Source organism: Lycorma delicatula, chromosome 10 (genome assembly GCF_047948215.1).
Source record: "Lycorma delicatula isolate Av1 chromosome 10, ASM4794821v1, whole genome shotgun sequence".
NCBI lineage: Eukaryota > Metazoa > Arthropoda > Insecta > Hemiptera > Fulgoridae > Lycorma > Lycorma delicatula.
In genome coordinates, this window is record NC_134464.1 from 122,347,875 (window position 1) to 122,368,083 (window position 20,209).

Below are 20,209 nucleotides of genomic sequence, written 5' to 3' on the forward strand. Positions count from 1 at the left end.
GTTATGACTAATTTCAAGACTCACTAGCAAAAAAAAAAAAAAAAAAAAAAAAATTATTAAAAAAATCGGAAGATGTATGTTTCCAACGCACACCTATCACATCCAAATGTACCTCTGTTAGCCAGTATTTTGATAAATGTCTCTGGACTGGATGGATATAAATTATTAAAAAATCCATCGTAAAATTTTTATAATTATCGAAGAATGAAAAAAAATAAATTTCGGTCATAATTACGAGTAATAAAAGAATAAAGTTATCTATTACGAGTAATAAATAACTTGAATAAAATTAATATAAAAAAAATATATATAATTAACGATTAATTTGTGTACACGACTATTGTTATGACTACGCAAATAATAATTTTTTAAATTAGTAAAAAGACGGTAATTGAATATTAACATGCCGCCTAGTATGTTTTAAAAGCATTATTGTATACAGATGAGTCATCGTGTACAGAAACGCTGTTGATGTGCTCTAACTGTGTCTAGTGAGTAGCTGCTAGCTAGCAGTTGTGTATGTAACCAACTAGTCATGTTACGCGCATGCGCTTCATGATACTGTTGTAGGCAGCGTTAGTTTTGTTAGCAGCCGATTACTCACTACGACAGTTGTTGTTCAAATATAATGTTAATTATAATTTATTAGATTAATTTTTATATTAGTGTATTTATTTTAGTAGATAAATTATTTACGGCGACAATGTTATATGTAAAAACAACGCTTTAGTAGATCGCTACGCTACCTACAAGTGCAATGGCCGTTATTTGTCAAACAAGTATTTTGAAATGTAAGTCTTGTTTTAAGTAGTTCGTAATAACTTATGTTAATAATTTATTTTTATTTTCAGAATTTTCGAAATTTATCACCTTCTAGGTAGATTTATAGTGTAATTTTTTTAAAGTGTGATGCAATATTATTTGTTAGAATTTTCATTTAACCTTACAAGGAACATGTTAATTTCGAGTCCCGTAATTCTTTTGTTTTAACTTCATATTACTCGTCTACATTTAAATTGAAGTAAAGGCTGAACTTTTGACACACTACCCTTTTACTTTATTAACCTATTACTATTCCATATCATTTTTTTTAAATTAGTGTAATATTTTGCTTTATTTGATTTTTAATAATAAACTACAACAGGTTCTTGATTCAACTTATGTTTTTTAATACGAGTGTCCAAGTCTACATCCAATAAATTAGTTTTGAGGACTTGTTTTTATTTTGTAAAGAGAATTTATGGGAAGTTTCAAAACTGGTGATCCGTTATGTTTTTAACAAAAAAGGTGTACATTTTTTAACGAAACGTTATACATTATTTGAAGGGTTTCTTTTGTGCTTATCATTGGTAATAATATATTACATAGAAAAATAATATCTTTGAGTTATATAATTCTTATAAAATTCTAAGTATTTTCATTCAGTTCACGACATTTTATTAAAAAACAGATTAAAAAATGAATGCACGTTTACATATTTTTGAGATCCTTGTCTCACACTAGTTAGACATTCTATTCAACATAGTAATAATTCAGCGTTTCCAGTTAAAAAAAAATTAAACGTTTAGTTAAACATCAGGTACATCGCAAATAAACTTTTTTATACAGATCTAAACTTTCTACCGTTAAAAGCATTTCAAAATTTAGAAATAAATACGAAAAGCAATCTTGAAATCCACTAAAATCATTTGACAATAAATCTATTAGACATCAAAAAACTGTACTAAGACTGAAACAAAAGCATCTGATAGACTTTTTGGGCTAACCTTTCAAAGGGTAATTTTACTGATGAAGATAATAATACTGTATTCAATTAAATTTAATCGCATTAAATTGCTCAATTTAAGGTAACTCTACTTAGCGTTATTTTTTAATGTCACTTCCTAAATAAAAATATGCTAAATGTTTTATTGTATAAATTGGTTTTTAATATAACAGTTAAAAAACTCTTAAAAAAATTAATTTTATGAAAATATCCAATATTAGATGCTAGAGTCCTTAAAGATGTTTTTAATAACGTTTATGTATATCATACCTAGGAGAGTATGATGTAATCAATGATTACACCGATGATGAAACGTACAGTAATTTTAATAATGACTATTTTACAAAAAAATCAACGTAGAATTATTATTATTTTTAACGACTATTTTTTGTCAGGTATTCTCCTAGCTATAAATGTACGGTATATTATAAAATTTAAATAAATTTTGCCATCACTTTGACAAACAATGATGACTAAGTCTGTAAGAAAGCTAAACCTACCTGGTTAGTCTAGTGGTGAACTCGTCATCGCAAATAAGCTGATTTCGAATTCGAGATTTCCAGCATTAAAGTCCTAGCAAAGGCAGTTAGTTACTTTTATAGGGATTTGAACACTAGATCGTGTATACCGGTGTTCTTCGGTGGTTGGGTTTCAATTAACCACACATCTCACAAGACTACAAGACTACACTTCATTTACATTCATACATATCATCCTCATTCATCCTCTGAAGTAATACCTGAACTGTAATTCCCGGAGGCTAAACAGGAAAAAGAAATTGTATATTACAAAGGGGAAAATAGACTAATCAGGTTAATTTTACAAGTGGGAAGTTGACTTTTTCATGACTCCCTTTAATCAAAATCACAATTTCAAAAATTTACAGAATTATTATGTTTTAATATATATATATATATATATATATATGTACATATATTTGTTTTGGTTTTTACAAACAGACTGGTTGGACCGATTCGAATGAAATTTTTTCACGATGATTTCTGTACATAGAGCACTGTTGTCATTTAACCATTTTACAATTAGTAAAGGAATCGAGATGCAAACATTATGCATCAAAATTTTAGTCAAAAAAAAAAAAGTTCAAAATTTTACATGAAGATTATTAGGTAAATTTATTATTTATAACTTAATCCTCATTAGCTGAGATTCTTTTTGGTTGTATTTGGTTTCATTCAAATTCCCAGAATTTGGTGGGGGGCAGAAAACATTTTTATCTCTTTTTTGTCGTTAATGGATCAAAATCACATTGTTTTACTGATGAGATGATTTCTTTCTATTACCGTATATACCTTTCATTACACATTCGGGGATGGGGGATATTAAGCTTATTTTTTTCCTTTTTTCGTTAATTATCGTTTTGCTTGATATCTTCAGGCTGGATGAATTAATTTTTATGAAATTTTGTACGAAGTCTTAAGAATAAGGGTAATTGATACCATTTAGTTTTGTTTATAAATGGTTGAAGGGGCGATATACAGTACTATGAGTCCGTATCTCAAAATGTTACTCAAACATTAGAATGATTTTTTACGTTACTCTTTGCATGATGTTATAAAGTTTCACTGTGGTGCTCTGTAAAGAGTAAAGATTTTCGCGTCGACGATCTGCCGTCTTTTATTTTTGTTTATGTAATTTTCAAAAATTCGTGATTCAAAAAGAACGTAATAAACTTTCGGAACGTTCTGCTGGTGAAAATGAAAAAGAAAGTTCATATAAACATAGGTTTAAACATAAGATAGGTTCATATAAACATAGGTTTCAAAAAGCTTCATTAGCGAGTGTCGGCTGGCGAATGATTTCGCCAGCCGACACTTAACAAGATTATTTTATGTTTGACATAAAATAATCTTGTTAAACTAGTAATAAATACGTAAAAGTTTTAAACAAAACTTGTAAAGAATTTGATCTTAACTAAAACGACGTGAATTAAGTCCATATAAACTAAAAATAGATGAAAAAATTTCGAAGTTTATTAATCAAAAAACAAAATGGCACTTCGCCTCTTTTTTTTGCCATTATTAAAGAAATAATATTTTTTACCACATTGTCCTCCAAGGTCACCTGATACGGATTACTGTATAATATGGATTAATGCCTGATATGATTTATTGTGGATGGCGCGCGCGCACATACACACACACACATACTCACAAACTATTACCGGTGGCTCCGCTTGAAATCAAAGTTATTAGAATTCTGAGTGCAATACAACTAACACAAAACAATCCTGTTGACAAACGGAAAGCCATAAAATAAATTGTTAATCGGGTATAACGCTGTTTATTATCACATTGACAGAGGACATTTAAACAATTTAATTGGTTGTAAGTCGGTTTTATTTTTGTGTTTGTTATTTATCTAAAATTTTTAATTATTTTTTTCTGTAAAATTAAAAAAATTGTTTCTTTAATATTTAGTTAAATTCTGCCACATTTTGTTATGTTTTTTTTAAAAATAAAATCAAAATTTCTTACATTTGTATTTATTTATTGTGGACTTTATTCATATAATTTTACTCAGGTTCGAATTCTATTAGTTTGGTTAAAACCTTTGCGTTTTATTACTCGGTAAAAAAATCATTATTTTATGTCTAATATAAAATTGTGAGTTTTTTGACTCTAGATTAAAGGCGAACATTTTTTTTAACACCAGATTTATCGAAAACTACTAACGATATAGTTCTGGGATTTTTTTTCAGTTTTTCCGATCTGATTTTTTTTTTTTTAACCTCCGGGTCCACCGTTAGGTATTGCTTCAGAGGATGAGATGAATGATTTGTAGCGTTTGTGAATATGCCATGCCTGACCGGGATTCGAACCCGGGACCTCCGGATGAAAGGCCGATTTCAGATGAAAGGTTAGATTTCATTTAAAAACCACTAAATATACTCTTTAATGTTAATCCCAATTAGTACTGATTTCCGGGTTACAAATGAAAGAGAAATCTTTTACTACCCGACAATCGCTAACGAGCGTTTCTCAACCTACGTTTATATGAATTTTCTTTTTTATTTCCACCGGTAGAATATGGAAAATTTATTACATTCTTCGAGAATCACTCTTTCTAATATGTCATCGAATTACGGCAATTTTTTCATTTAATTTTAATAATGCGCGTTGTTCTTAAGCTGGTAAAAGCTTAAAGATTTCACGAGTTTGTTAGTAAATAAAAGGTTTAAAATCGATACTTTAGACTAAAGGAAGTTTTTTCTTTTAATTCATTGAACTTTCTTAATCTTTCTTAAATTTATATAATATTCTTAAATTGTTTTACTTGAAATCTTTCAGATTACGGTGAAATTAGGTTTAAACTTTAATGAATTAATGATAAACCCCGAATTACTTATTAAATACCTCGAAAATATAATTGACATAACTCATGGTATTTTCTTTTTAAATAAATATCTCTGTTTTTTTTTATAAAGAAAAATCATTCCAGTTTTAAATATGATAATAAAATTATAAATAAATACAAATCCTTGAAATATAATTGACTAAAATACAATAAATTGTAATTGGATTTAATTTTAGAAGTTTAACTACATTTAAAAAGGGCCTAGGATTCTTTTCCTTATTTTTAAATAGAAAGAAGTTTATACAAGATCGTATGTTATATATTCATGTCACGAACTTTTACTTTCGTATTCCTTTACCCAAAGCTTTTTATAAGCCGTGCATCTTGAGTCAGGAATTTCTTGCCTTATTTATTATTTAGGCCACAAAACTATAGATTACATTTTTCTTTCAAGATGAGTGTTAATATCGGTAAACGAAAACTAAAATTTGTTCCTTCGATGAAGTCGTTAATTTGTCTTTATTTTTTAAATTAGGTTTTAACTGACCGAATTAAATAAAATTACGATTATAAAATATTTTATTTATGTTAAACGTGGTTCGTTTATATTGAATGCAAACTACATATTTATATATAATAACTTTTCAACAGTTAACAGTAGAAAAATTTAATTTAGTAAATCCTCCTACCTTAAAACTGTCTGTATTTGTACTGAGATCGTAAAAAAATTGAGCCTCCAGGAAGACATATAAAAAATTTTACACATAGGTTAGGGTTGTGAAATGTCTTTTAAAAAATTGTTGAATACAAAATATTTAACAAAAACAATTCGGGTTTCGAAAACACTAACCAAAAATAGAGCGATTTAATATTTTTCATAGCTAGAATCAAAATTGGCTAACAGTATCTTTCAATTTACCTGTTCGACTGTGAAACATTAAAAAAAATACAATTTAAAATAGTTTTCCACCTCGAAACAAGTACGTAAAGAACAAGGTAAGTCTTTCTGGTTTTGTCCCACCGGTTGGTTACCGCAGGGCATGAAAACTTTAAAACGTTTAATAAAATAATTTATCACAATCACACAAATAGCGCACGAAACGCATGAAAATTGACGCGGTGTAGAAGTGGCATTTATTCATCGTTAACGTCGTTCATTGTTCGCTTATTACAACCGTTAGAAAGGCTTTAGAAGAAAAATCCAAATGCCAATGAATGCGTTGAAACAGTTACATACCGAGCGGCATGAACGTTTTGAACTCTCGAAAAGAATTTTTAACAGAGAACAGAGACAGATGTCAATTTTACGGCTATAAAAAAAATATTGTAAATCGATTGCAATGTACACGGCTTTCTGCGGCAAATTTCCAACCGGAATTACAGAGTATGATTATTAAATTATATTAATTTTCCTAGTTTAGCTTGATCGGATTTAAAGAATGGGGATATTCAATATAATTTTTAAATAGTTTTTACCTCAAAATTTGTTGAGAAAAAATTTTAATTTGGTTATGTACAGAATGTATCACGAGACTGTCATAATCTATTCTACTCGTGAAAATAATGAAAAATGTTCATATAAATTTATGTCCTAAAATAGTCGTTTGCGAGTTGCGGTTAGTGAATGATTTCCCTTGGATTTCAACTATCCTTGAGGTCGTACTGAAATATTCAGGTCGTTAATTAAGGAGCAGAATTAGTGATTTCTTATGGTTTTTGACCTGCAAAATTGAGTAAAATAAGTCCAATAACTTTATCTGCTCTTATTGAGAAATTTGGGGTGAAAACCAAGAAATCGGGATAAAACCTTTGTTTATTGTGTATGACGTACAATAAATTGGTAATTAATATATAATACTTTTAAACTAAACGCGCAGAAAATTTAATTCTTAACAAAATAGTCTGAGTAATTGGTGTTCATTATTTGTAACTCCCATCGGTTTATATATTTTTCAAAACTTTTTGGAAAGTTTGTACTTCATATTATTGAACTCCCGAGAAATGTCTACAAATTTTTTTCATAGACCTCGGATCTAAAATGAATAGAAATTTTTTGCAATGAAAAAGATGCGCAAGATATTTTATATTCTTGTATAACTTTGCCAGTTTAGACACACAAAATAACACGCGTACGAGCAACACACACAAACACACCAGATATGGTCTGAATTTTGACCCTAAAGGACAGCGAGCGAGCTATCACAGTAACCTTTTTACTTCCTTGTACGAAGTAAAGGAAGTATTGTAATCGCGAAAGATTTCGGTTTTTAAATTTCAACGGAAACATCCAGTTTGGCTATCCCTGAATCCATTTTGACTAGTTTCGGCGTGACGTCTGTACGTATGTATCTCACATAACTCAAAAACGATTAACCGTAGAATGTTGAAATTTTGATTTAAGACTGTGGTAACATCTAGTTATGCACCTGCTCTTTTGATTGCAATCTCACTGAGAGCTTTTCAACGATATATAAGCGGTACTTATTTTCATTGTTTCCAGAGTTACAACCAAATAAAATCTTAATTGATGAAATATTTGGATCTTACAATGGTTATTTCTCCAACCTGGTTATTTGTTAATATCAATAAATCCTGCTATTTTGAGTTATTTCCAGGTAAAAAACTTCTAAACTTTTGGGGGGGAGAAACAAAAAGTACCACGAATTTTATGGACTGAGAGTAAAAGTTTTTTGAAATGCTGTTGTTCGCACTATATCTGACTATATAGTGCATAAATACTGCATGCATGTCATTTCATGATTGCAATATTTATGATTTTTGGAATAGTTAAAATTGAAATATTTGGCACGAATTATTTTTTAATAGATTATTCCCATACCTCTTGGGGAAAAAGATTTTAGTAAATAAAATTTTTTTTCCGAGGTTCAATAACAAAATGATGCAGTTAATTATGGAATATTTGCTATTGCATTTGATACATCATTATATTTCATAAGAAATAGATCTAAGATTGTATACAATTGTGTAGAGTTACGTAAGCATTTATGTGTAATGTCTGAAAGTGATAAATTAACACTTTTCGCCGAAATTGGGCCCGATAGATAAGTTTCATAATAATACACCGCCTAATTATGACAGTAATTTCTTTTAGTCTAATTGAGACTAAAAATGTAAAATAAGGTTTTTTAATTTTTAAAATACTTTTTTTTACTAATTAAAAAATCACAAAAATATACCGAAATTTCACGATTTGGAAATTATTGAATAAAAGTATAAATTGTTTGGAAAAATTCTCCAATATAAAATATATTTAAAGATGCATTAAAAAAAAGAAAAATAATTTCAATTTCATATTAATCAAGATAAATGTTTATAATAAATAAACTCTTTGCTTAAATTCAGATAGGGGACCTTCATTGTATCGCATAGCAAATTATCAATGAAATTATTATAAAATATAATGTAATACAATGAAGGGCACCTCACGCTTTTATTATTTGCGATATAAAATGTAATGGAATTTTGTTAATAAATTCATTCAATATGCATTATTATAATTAAATGTAGCTGAGAGATGTAATAAATAAATGTTCACACAAAAAGTATATTTACTACCGTGAATAGAAAACAGATTTATAGATTATCATTATCAATATAAAATGGTATATGAATTTAATCAAAGAGTTTATTAAAAACGTTTATTCTTGATTTAGTATAAAAATGAAATTATTTTTTAATTTTTTAGTACATCTTTAAATGAAAACGTACTTATTATTTTTATTCCATTTTTTTTTTTTTTAGAAATTCTAATACCTTAATCTTTATTTGATAATATAAGTAAATTTATTTTATTCATTATGTTATCTTCTGTTTTTGTCCATATTTTTATGTTTTAAATAATAAAATTCTGCAACTGTAGGGTTGTTATGTTCTTAAATTATCCCTAGAATTGTGTCCTACGTTGCCTAGACATGTTGATAAAATTGTTGTTAAAAGGTAGTGACAAGGACCCCACTTTGAGCTCCTCTTATAGGTCTTTAACGCTCCTGCCAGTTATTGGCAAGGTTTTTGAGAAGGTTTTGTATATTCGTATGGCTGCTAGATTAAATTCTAGAAACTTTTGACATACGATCAGTATACCCTTCATCCAGGCAGGAAAACATAAAATGAAATTCTAAGGATATGAATATCGATCGGTTCTTCTATCGAGTCTGAATATGTTTTAGGTATCTTTTTAGACATATCAGGCACTTTTAATAATCGGTGGAGGCCCTCTACCCTATTTCAACTGCACAAGAGTAATTGTATGCAGAATGTTTTATATAGTTTTTCAGCGATTGAGACGTCGTTCTTTGAAATGGTGTCACTGAAGTAGGAGACTATTTAAAGGTTGTCCGCAGAGTAATGTTTTAGGACCACTGCTCTGGTTCTTTGAATTCAAATTTTTGATGCGATTGAGGTTACCAAGTGGATACTGCGTCATCGCGTATGCAAATGATAGGCTTTGAGATATTCAAGGAATGAGGATTACTTTCAATATGCTCCCAAAAAGGCTTGTAATGCTTACTTCGGTGTTCAGAGAGCAGTTCACCCTGATTAGGGTCATAATTTCAAAACCGTGCGTGTTCTATGTAAGGGTGTATTCAGAGAAATAATCCTGTATGCCAAAACCTGTCTGGGCTCGTAGAATAAAATACAGTCGTTATAGGAATATTTTGTTGAGTGCCCAGTGTCCCCTATTTCTGTCTGTGATTGTTGCCTATAAAGATTGGTTTCTCGAGAGGCGGTCTTTTTTCTTTCTGGTATTAAGCACATTGATATCCTTATGGACCGAGCGCCAATTAATTTATGATATCGAGAAGGTAAGTCTATTTACTTCTTGGTGCTTGAAGGAAATAACTAGGATTTCCATTTATGCGCAGTTCAGGTAGACTGAATGATCCGATGGTCATTTCTCATGAAAGATGTATGCAGGTGGTTAGATGGATCTCTCCCGATCGGCATAGTACGCAGTTTCTTCTGGTCATTGTGATTTTCAAGATAGGTTGTCCAGATTTGGTTAGATTAATTGAGGCTTGCGTCTAGAGGGTAAGATCATTGATGATGTGCACCTGTCTTATATGTCTGCCCAGATACGAAGTTGAATGTACCAAAGCAGTTAGATTGCTTGCGAGGATGAATTGTGGTTTTAATCTGCAAGTTAACTGGAAAACAGAAAGGGAATGGAACATAGTTGCTGGCTTCCTGAGATGGCTGAGGGGATCTGATATTATTACGGATGTTTAGATAGAATAGTAATAGTGGCCCCTAGCCGGGTGGCTAGGGGCCAGCCTGGGTGCTTACTTTGCCAAGAAAGGCGTTTTGGCATCGAGCCCCAATTTGCTGGGATATTCGCTGTTAGGATGTTAATGGAACTATGGAGAACTGTGTGATGGAGCTGAGTTGAGGGAGAATGTAGGCATTTTCCCCGCTCCTGAAAGTGGATCAGAGCATGTGTGAGATAATGTGTTTTCATTAGAAGCCGATTAAATTTGTGAATTTGTTTCTTGAATGAATTTAATTAGAGGACAAAATTGTTGTTGTACGATCAACACTTGTTTTGTTGGTATGATAATAGTAGTTTTGGTGTTTAAAGAGTCAATCGAGTAATAATCTGAGTGCATAGTCTAATTGTGGTTAGTTATGGAAACAGTTTTTGTGTGAAACTGTTACAGGAAGGTGCAGGTTCTCGCTTCTGCGAATAGGTCATTTTTATAGTTGAGGGTTGTATGTTACGGTAGTTGGTCGGTGTTGGAGGAAGCCATATGAAGGCAATAGTAAGTTGTGTAAATACGCTAATGGAAATGTCTGCCGAGGCATTTGCATCGGTTCACAGAGCCAAACTGATGGCTGTCATGAGTTGTTAGATTTTGAGGGTCTAAAAACGGCCTCTGCTAAAGTCCATCAGGGTGCTATAAATGGAGGAGGTGGTTCAGCGACCCGGAACATCACAAGGCCACAAGCATCTGCTACGGGGATCAGAATGATGTAATAAATTCAATTTTTTTTTTTTTTTTTTAATTTAATAAATAGCGCACTTCATTATGTTTTAGTTTAAGTAATCATTAGATTAAAAGAGGAAGATTTTAATGTTATTATTGACTAAAATATTTTAGTTTTGGAACACTAAAAATGTAAGAGAAAAAATTATCATCACCTTATTGTTAAATCCTTAAGAGAGCGCAAAAAGTTTTTGTTAATAATTATTAAAAAAAGTTATCTTAAAAAGAAAGAAAAGTTATAAAAATAATTTTTTTTTTAATTTTTATAAAAAAAATTTTTTAATAATTTTACTTAACAACAAAAACCTTTTTGTAACACAAAATTGAAACTTTTCATTTAACAAAAAATTATTACAAACAAGTACATTTTTTAATATAAAGATTTATGCAACGTACAAGCATACACACGAGCGCGCACGCACGCACACACACACATTCTTGTACAGTTTATTATTTCTTATAGCAAATAATAATATAGAAGAGAGTATAGAAGAAACTGGCCAAGGATTGCAAAACTTTTCCACCGCCTTTAGTTATTGTTAAACAAAATTTTTAAATTCAAATAATACAATAAAATTAGTCGTTAAGTAAAATTTATTTGTAAATATTATTATTATTTGGCTATTACGAATCATAAATCGAACAGTAAGTAGTGCCGTAAAGTTGAAGAAATATTTTACGTATTTTGCTGACTGAGGAACACGTGAGAAACATTTTACATTCATTCTCCTTCTTTTGGACGTTTTCATTCCTGGTATAATAATAATACCCTCCTCTATGAATCATGAGACCTTGCCGTTGGTGAGGGGGCTTGAGTGCTCAGGGATACAGAGTAGCTGGACCGAAGGTGCAACCATATCGGAGAGGTATCTGTTGAGAGCCAGACTAAGGAATGATTCCTGAAAGAGGGCAGCAGCTCTTTCAGTAGTTGTTAGGGGCGTGAGTCACAATGACTTAAACGGCCGTATCAACATCACTCAGTCCTCTGAGTACTGCGCAGCTGAAAGCAATGGAAAACTACAGCTGCTTTTTTTCCAAGAAAATGTGGCTCTCTGCATTTTCACATAGCAATAATGGAGGCGCCTTCCTTGGTAAAATATTCCGGAGGTAAAATAGTCCCCCGTTCGGATCTCCGGGTGGGGACTACTAAGGAAGGGGTCACCAGAAAATTAAAAAATAACATTCTACGAGTCGGAGCGTGGAATGTTAGAAGCTTAAAAAAGGTTGGTAGGCTAGAAAATTTAAAAAGGGAAATGGATAGGGTGAATGTGGATATAGTAGGAATTAGTGAGGTTAGGTGGGAAGAGGAAGGCGACTTTTGGTCAGGTGATTTTAGAGTAATTAACTCAGCGTCAAATAATGGGCAGGCAGGAGTAGGTTTCGTGATGAACAAGAAGATAGGGAGGAGAGTGGAGTATTTCAAAACGCATAGCGATAGAATCATTGTAATAAGGATAAAATCAAAACCTAAACCGACAACGATTGTTAACGTTTATATGCCTACAAGCGCCCATGATGATGATGAGGTAGAGTGTGTATACGAAGAGATTGATGAAGCAATTAAACACGTAAAAGGAGATGAAAATTTAATAATAGTTGGAGACTGGAATGCAAGCATTGGAAAAGGCAAGGAAGGAAATATAGTGGGTGAATACGGGCTGGGCAGAAGGAATGAAAGAGGGGACCGACTTATAGAGTTTTGCACGAAGTATAATTTAGTAATTGCCAACACCCAATTTAAAAATCATAATAGAAGAATATACACTTGGAAAAAGCCAGGCGATACTGCAAGGTATCAGATAGATTATATCATGGTTAAGCAAAGATTTAGAAATCAACTCGTTGACTGCAAAACTTACCCTGGAGCAGACATTGATAGCGACCATAATTTGGTGATAATGAAATGTAGATTGGGGTTTAAAAACCTGAAGAAAAGTTGTCGGATGAATCGGTGGAATTTAGAGAAGCTTGAGGAAGAGGAGGTAAAGAAGATTTTTGAGGAGGACATCGCAAGAGGTCTGAGTAAAAAAGATAAGGTAGAAAATGTAGAAGAAGAATGGGAGAATGTTAAAAAGGAAATTCTTAAATCAGCAGAAGCAAACTTAGGCAGAATAAAGAGAACTGGTAGAAAACCTTGGGTTTCAGACGATATATTGCAGCTGATGGATGAACGTAGAAAATATAAGAATGCTAATGATGAAGAAAGTAAAAGGAACTATCGGCATTTAAGAAATGCTATAAATAGGAAGTGCAAACTGGCGAAAGAAGAGTGGATTAAAGAAAAGTGTTCAGAAGTGGAAAGAGAAATGAACATTGGTAAAATAGACGGAGCATACAGGAAAGTTAAGGAAAACTTTGGGGTACATAAATTAAAATCTAATAATGTGTTAAACAAAGATGGTACACCAATATATAATACGAAAGGTAAAGTCGACAGATGGGTGGAATATATTGAAGAGTTATACGGAGGAAATGAATTAGAAAATAATTTTATAGAGGAAGAAGAGGAAGTTGAGGAGGATGAAATGGGAGAAACAATACTGAGATCTGAATTTAAGAGAGCATTAAAAGATTTAAATGGCAGAAAGGCTCCTGGAATAGACGGAATACCTATAGAATTACTGCGCAGTGCAGGTGAGGAAGCGATTGATAGATTATACAAACTGGTGTGTAATATTTATGAAAAAGGGGAATTTCCGTCAGACTTCAAAAAAAGTGTTATAGTTATGATACCAAAGAAAGCAGGGGCAGATAAATGTTAAGAATATAGAACAATTAGTTTAACTAGTCATGCATCAAAAATCTTAACTAGAATTTTATACAGAAGAATTGAGAGGAGAGTGGAAGAAGTGTTAGGAGAAGACCAATTTGGTTTCAGGAAAAGTATAGGGACAAGGGAAGCAATTTTAGGCCTCAGATTAATAGTAGAAGGAAGATTAAAGAAAAACAAACCAACATACTTGGCGTTTATAGACCTAGAAAAGGCTTTCGATAACGTAGATTGGAATAAAATGTTCAGCATTTTAAAAAAATTAGGGTTCAAATACAGAGATAGAAGAACAATTGCTAACATGTACAGGAACCAAACAGCAACAATAACAATTGAAGAACATAAGAAAGAAGCCCTAATAAGAAAGGGAGTCCGACAAGGATGTTCCCTATCTCCGTTACTTTTTAATCTTTACATGGAACTAGCAGTTAATGATGTCAAAGAACAATTTAGATTCGGAGTAACAGTACAAGGTGAAAAGATAAAGATGCTACGATTTGCTGATGATATAGTAATTCTAGCCGAGAGTAAAAAGGATTTAGAAGAAACAATGAACGGCATAGATGAAGTCCTACGCAAGAACTATCGCATGAAAATAAACAAGAACAAAACAAAAGTAATGAAATGTAGTAGAAATAACAAAGATGGACCACTGAATGTGAAAATAGGAGGAGAAAAGATTATGGAGGTAGAAGAATTTTGTTATTTGGGAAGTAAAATTACTAAAGATGGACGAAGCAGGAGCGATATAAAATGCCGAATAGCACAAGCGAAACGAGCCTTCAGTAAGAAATATAATTTGTTTACATCAAAAATTAATTTAAATCTCAGGAAAAGATTTTTGAAAGTGTATGTTTGGAGTGTCGCTTTATATGGAAGTGAAACTTGGACAATCGGAGTATCTGAGAAGAAAAGATTAGAAGCTTTTGAAATGTGGTGCTATAGGAGAATGTTAAAAATCAGATGGGTGGATAAAGTGACAAATGAAGAGGTATTGCGGCAAATAGATGAAGAAAGAAGCGTTTGGAAAAATATAGTTAAAAGAAGAGACAGACTTATAGGCCACATACTAAGGCATCCTGGAATAGTCGCTTTAATATTGGAAGGACAGGTAGAAGGGAAAAATTGTGTAGGCAGGCCACGTTTGGAGTATGTAAAACAAATTGTTGGGGATGTAGGATGTAGAGGGTATACTGAAATGAAAGGACTAGCACTAGATAGGGAATCTTGGAGAGCTGCATCAAACCAGTCAAATGACTGAAGACAAAAAAAAAAAAAAAATAATAATAGTTCTTCATTCTTTCGCTTTGTTTTTTCCTCCTCTCTCTGACCAGACGTAGTTAGTTTTTATTTCCCTTTCTCTTGAAAACTCTTCTAATCTTGTAGTACCAATCTTCTGAACGTTCTTCTATCTTGTATTATTTCTTCAGATATCTTCATTCCTTTTAAATGTTTTTGACTATTGAGATCTATTGACTTATCTTCTTTTTGTTGTAAATGGGGGTCAATGATTTGTTTTGTGAGGTTGTTATCATTTATTCTAATAAGATGACCGAAGAATTTGGCACTTCTTTTTCTGATGGTATCTGATGTTTTCTTACTTTCATTCTATTTGTAAAGATTTTTATTACCTTTGAATTTGTATTTATTTCACCTGTTTTTTTCATTATCTTTTTTCTTTTTTTTTTATTACTTATATTTTTTTGTGATTTCAGTTAGTAATTTTATGAAGTTAATTAAATTATAATAGAAATTGTAAGTATTATTAAATATAAGTTATTAATGATTATTCTTACTATCATCATTATTATACATAATAGTGAAAATAGTGTTTTTTATTGGTTTAGTCGGGTATAATTGTGTTAATACACAATTGTGAAAAAAAAAGTCAAACTGTCGGGTAAAAAATTTGGGTCTGATTTGATGCCCTTCAAACGTTCGTATTTTCACGTAATGGGAGCTTGGATTGATGTTGGTCATATTAGAAATAAATTGTTTCAGTGTAGGGACGTATACTATTTTTTCGTAATAATTTTGCCATGAATTTTACATATTTCCGGAGTTAATTAAATAGATATGAAACTATTTTTCTGTTTATTTTATTTTATTATTCAAAAAAATGTAATTACTAATTACATATTACCACTATAAATTTATAAACAGAGGCGCACTGTATTTGTACATTATTAAATTAATATGTAAGTAAACATTATTTCTTTGATAAATTCCTTTGATTATTCAATTAATAAGGATGAGTGTATAACAGTTTGTGATGTTACAAAGGGTAACTTTGCATTTATTAAATACATTCAGTTATTCAGTTTGATATTAATTTATTTAATTAATTCTAATTTAAAATTAATTGTGAGATTAACTAATTAATTTACTTCTATTGATAAAATAGAAAATGCAGCCTCACTGATATGCAGTTACAAATTTACGTAACTTAGATATTTTATTACCTAAGCTAACTACTGTAGCGTTACTGAGAATTAAATCTTAGGTTTCTTTTAACAACCTTCATCAAAGGCGATTCATCAAAGGAATATTCTGTCACCTACCTTGCTACCGGTTCTGTTAGTCATTATTGAACAAATTATCTACAAAAACATTATCCGTTACTTTTTCACTATTATAATTTATCTAATAGCAGTGATCATAGCACGATTAATATATTAAAATTATTATTTGAAGGAATAACTTTTACAGTGATTATAGCGGTAAATATACCATCTACTTGTACTTTGTCGTGGAAAATAATGTCAGTTATTAATCTGTAAAAAAACACATCGTTTACCATAATATTACATGTAAAACGAGAACTTTTATGAATAACCAAAATATGACAAATGTAAATACGCTTAATGTAAATAGCCAAAAACACTGCATCTTTTTATTTTTAATATTATTAATGGTTTTTTCTTTTCCTCTACTTATATGCAAAAATAAAAACAACTTTTGGTAACATTTGTTTCTAAGTGCTTACAGTATATTTTTCTAAAAGTACAAAGAAGGCGTGATACTATATGTTAGGAAAGAATCAGGCATTTTTTATGATTTTAAATATAATATTAGGTACTTGTCTGTTATCGGGGAAGGGGAGAGATAAGTATATTTGTCCATTTACATATTAATCAGCGATATTGTATTAGTTTAACATTTAATTATTTTTTTTGTTACGCATTAGTCACTAGCGCTTTGTTACTGGAGTCCAGTAGTTTGCAATCGCCTTCTATGTGTGTAATTGAGTACGACTTTATTTTCTAATTGCCATTCCACGAACTCAAATAAATACTACCCTATGTAACAAATGCTGTTTCACAATTTTTTCTTTTTCTTTTTTGCACAATCTCACAAAAGTTCAATTTTTTGGGTGTGTGCCCTGGATTGGCGATTCATAAAACTGCATTTACGGTTTACCATAAAATGCATGTAACTCTCATCTTCTAACGCTGTCGTACAGTAAGACTTGCAGGAAAAAATAAGATTAAACTCTTATTTTGACTGTTACATAATACTAATACATTATATATAGATCACGTCTATATAATGTAAAAATTATCCGTATTAAAACTAAATTATTTTTGTAAAAACAAATTATAAGATAAAACAATAAATCTGAAAGCCCATATTAATTATTTAAAAATCATAAAGATATGAAGCGGTCATAATTACATTAAATATAAAAAATACAACGAATTAGGGTTTTTATTATTATTATTATTTTAATTATTATCTAAAACTTCATTGAAAGAGTAATATTATTTTTGTAAAAGAAAGTTTTTTAATTGTATTTTAAATAAATCGGTATGAAAATTATTTAAATTGTTCAGCGGAAGTATAAGGCCGATTCTCTTACGTCAAATAATTGAGTTGAGTTATATAAAAATAGTTGTGTGGTCTGGTTTGATAGAGGTTTATGTGACTTTTAACAAAGGTTGTAAATTCATAAATATAAACAGAAGAATACTTGTTAATGTTTTTAATTATCAAAATATCAGTCTACACGAGTCATATCTGTAGGCCCAAGATTATCGGATAGCCCATTTTGTTCTTGGGGAGCCCCCAAAAGATGTTATCCCTTGTGGTACGGGGCGTTTATTCCATGTGTAAGCATCTTGGATATGAACATTTTCATCTTTAGACGATAATATATGTATCCCAGTATCTCAACTTTACGTTCGGTTTATTGTATTCCAGATTTTTACCCAAGATTTAGTACATTTTTGCATCAAATTACTAATAAAATTTATTTATTGAACAACTTAATTATATCTACAATAAAAATTCCTTTTCCTCCAAAATTTAAAAAGCTACTTGGGAAAACATTAAGGAACCTGACTTAAAAATTAAGGTTTCTATTTAAATTAAAGCAACTCTTAGGTTATTTAAAAAATATAGATTATATTCTATCGTAAATTTTGCCATAACTAGTAATACAACAATAATTATTTTGAAATATGAAAACACTTCAAGAATAAAATACAGCAACTAATTCTGTAATTTAAATATTTAGTTAAAAGTCATAGCGATTAATTTATGTTTCGGTTCTCTAACTTTGTAAGATCAGAGTGTACCAGCAGGAAGTTTAAATTTGCTGTATGTTATAATTACAAACCGTGTCTGTGAGTGTAGTCGCTGCAGTCCTAATGCTGTTTAATACCTTATAAATTGTCCCTGAGCGTATTTAACATGATGCTTATCTCGTTGACTCATTTGCATTACATTCATAAGCTCAGAGAAGCGCCCTCATTCCTCCTACCCTTCTCCCGTTCCGACTCGGATAAGATTTAAAAGTTACTTTGAATGTAAAGTTTTATTACTATTATTATTTTTATTAATAGATATTTATTTTTTGTATTTATGTTATTTAAATAATTCAAGTTTTAGTTCAGAAGCGGAATTGAAATTGTTAAATTATCTAAATTAATATTGGTAAATTTTCCATAAATAGCCTATTTTAAGCTCTACGCTTGTATAGACATTATGAAAATACGGCAAAAATGATTTTAACCAAGCTTTTTAACTGATGTTTGTAATGCCGATCAAAATATTAACTGTGTCTAAGCTATTGTAAACATCTACCGAGAAAAAATTTGGCTAAATAAAAGCAATTAAATATAGGTAAATCGAGTGAAATAACGGTTAAGATGACTACAATTAGGTAAAATTCTCTCAGAAATATGGCATAGTCATTCCCAAGAATATAAAGCATCCCGATCCGGGCTTACCACAAATGATATAAAGAAGAGCTACTCTGTCGGGTTTTTTATTGATCCGGACATACTATTTTATCAGGATTGTTCAGTATTTTAAAGACAAATGGCAATATTACAAAAACTATGTAAATAAATAAACTATAACTGTCTGATATTCTAGATGCCTTTGACATTAAAAATATCAGTTATTTGAAAAAAACTTACTTATCCTCTCTTTTGTTTTATTCAAAATGTTAGCTCCGCTTTTAATGTGTACCTTGGAAGAATAATGAGGAGTGATAAGATTTTTATTTTCTGTAAGCGTGATGTTAATAGAAATTCATTCGGATATGTTAGAACAGTATGGCAAAAAGTATCCGTGAAATGTTGTAAAAGTGGATAGAATTCTTTAAATCGGGATAAACAAGTGACTTCATCGTCGCAAAGACCGGTGGAAGTTTGTACTTGTGAAATAGCTGAAATTTTTGGTATGAAAATCAGTACTATCCATTCCATTACTCGTGAGAACCTAGCTGAATTAATGCAAAATGTGTTTAAGGTGGGTTCCGAGACAGTCAACTCAAAATCGCAGATACAAAACTTTAATTTTTACTAAACTTGAACAACGGTTTTTAACGGAAGGTAAATACTAATTTAGATAGCATTATAACTAGCGATGAAATTTAGATTCTTCATTTGACTCTGAATCTGAACATCAGAATATGGAATACAAACATTCTAGTTCTCCAATCAGGAAAAAATTTAAAACTTACATGTCAGCCGGTTCAGTGGTGTTAAAGGAATTTTGAGAATATAAAGGCCCTAATTTATTGTTGTTTGGAAGAAAAGCGCACAGTAAATAATGATTATTATTGTGATATGAGAGAAAATGATGTGAAACGCTATAATAAGGAGGAAACTTCTTGGTTCTCTCTCAAAAGGAATAATTCTTTTGCACGATAATGTTTGCATTAAATATTTCTCAAAAGACTTGGGAAACTACTCCTTTACTCCTATCAATTATTATTACCCCCGCATCCCTACCGATCCTATTCCCCTACTCACAGTCAAATTGGAAGGTATTAATATTCTCTTTACCATCCCGATCTTGCACGATCAGATATTTTGCCTATTCGGTCCTTTTAAATAGTTTTCATAG

At 30.7% G+C, this 20,209-nt stretch overlaps 1 protein-coding gene across 1 annotated transcript in view; it reads left to right on the forward strand.

Annotated features, from left to right (window-relative positions):
- Positions 1-583: 583 nt before the first annotated feature.
- The window catches only part of LOC142331803 (scoloptoxin SSD14-like), a 139,176-nt gene continuing 119,550 nt past the window's right edge, over positions 584-20,209 (forward strand). The window contains exon 1 of the mRNA XM_075377926.1: positions 584-791. The gene's annotated coding sequence lies outside the window, so the exon portion shown is untranslated. The remainder of the gene's footprint in view (positions 792-20,209) is intronic.